This window comes from Penaeus chinensis, chromosome 12 (assembly GCF_019202785.1).
Source record: "Penaeus chinensis breed Huanghai No. 1 chromosome 12, ASM1920278v2, whole genome shotgun sequence".
In the NCBI taxonomy this organism is placed as follows: domain Eukaryota; kingdom Metazoa; phylum Arthropoda; class Malacostraca; order Decapoda; family Penaeidae; genus Penaeus; species Penaeus chinensis.
In genome coordinates this window covers 42,260,033-42,262,005 of record NC_061830.1, presented here as the reverse complement: position 1 = coordinate 42,262,005, position 1,973 = coordinate 42,260,033, and positions in this window count along the sequence as shown.

Here is a 1,973-nt window from a genome sequence, read left to right as displayed (position 1 = left end):
CCGTTCTATGCGGGTCGACATAATTTGCGGGAGTTTACATTCAAGTGGATGGGAGATGGACTAGTTGCTGGCAAAATAAGAACTGGCATTTCACTTGTCTATAGGGCAATGTGAGCTGACGGGGAAGTTTATTTCGAGTTGGCTTTTAGAAATAGGGGAAATTAAGAGCATGGTAAATGTTCAGATGTGGTACCTTCTGTGTGTTGGAGGAATTTTGGTCATTAAGCTTGCGTGAGCGTAATAATCACAAGAAGGACATTAATGGTAATACTACCAACACAGAAATAAGGATAATGATAATCATGGTAATCATAATGATGATGACAATAATGGTGATGGTGATAATAGTAATGGTGATACTACTACTACTACTACTACTACTAATAATAATAATAATAATGATAATGATAATAATAATAATGATAATAATAATATTGATGATGATAATAATAATGATAATAACAATACTAATAATGATAATTCTAGTAATGATAATGAAAATGTTAAAATAAAATTTATAAAAATATTAATAATAATAATAACAACAGTGATAAAAAATAATAATAGTAATACAAATAATAATAATAATAGTAATGAAATAATTATGATAATAGTAATAATAATAATGATAATGATAATAATAATAATATTGGTAATAATAGCTAAAGGAAATAATAATTATATCATTATTTCCCTTTTAACTGTAATAGTAATAATGATAACGATAATAATACTAATGATGGTAATGATAATGATAACCTTAATACAAGAGCAACATTATCAAAAGAATAACCATAGTGATGACGATAATAACAATATATGACAATATTAAATGTAACAACAATAACAATTAAAACTCTAGTTATCCTACCCGCTACAGTATTACGAATCAACAAAGAACAGCTCTAAGATAAGGATTCTTATTCACAGAAAACAAAAAGAAAATTATAAATAGTGTAACTACCAAGACACTTCCTCCCATTCCCTCTCCTCCCCTTGCTTATTCGCACCCTAGCAAGGGTTCGAATACGCGTATGTCCTGTTGCTGGTCCCGAGGCACTGCATAAGTGGCTGTTCCCCTCCGGCAGTAGAACCTCCCGTTCAAAGGACACCGATAGACTGATGAACTGATGGGCTGAACGAACTACCAGACTGTGAGTATTTAGTTATATTTAAGCTGTATATAGGGAGAAAAATGAGCGTTTTTATTTATTAATGGTTGGATTGGTATGGTTTTAGAACTGTATGGACGGGTCATAGAACCTCCACTAAATTGGTGAACCAATGGACCGGGCGAGCCACTGGAATGCGAATGTCTGCGTGTTATGTCATATAGGAATGGCTTTAGAAGAAGGTACATGGATGATAAAACTCTCGTGTTCATCTTATTCACCAATAAAACAATGAACAGGTGGATTGGGAGAGCCAGTAGGGGGTAAAGGGTTGATTCTGATAGGCGAAAAAAAGGTAGAAGGGAATTACGAATCAAGGGCTAAGGGAATTTACTCTTTTCTCCCTCACTCTCAATGCTCGTCCCCTCTCCTCTGCCCCCTTTCCTCTTTTCTCTTCCCCCCCTTCCTCCTGCCCCTCCCCTCACCTCTTCCCCCTCCACTCCTCAGTCACCTCCCCCATGACTGTGTCTTAGCTTCTGTCAGTCAAAGCTACACGTATAAAGACCTGTGGGCTATGCTTCTCATGCACTTTCATAGAGATAGATAGATTGATAGATACAGATATATATATATATATATATATATATATATATATATATATATATAGAGAGAGAGAGAGAGAGAGAGAGAGAGATAGTGAGAGAGAGATAGTGAGAGATAGCCAAATATCCTGCGTTGGTAAGGTAAAGATAAAGAAAGAAAATGAGTAAGGTAGGGGGAAAGGAGAACAGAGAGAGAGTGAAAGAGAAAGAAAGATAGAAATTGAGCGAGAGAGGAGCAGCCGTGGCGAAGGAATCAGGG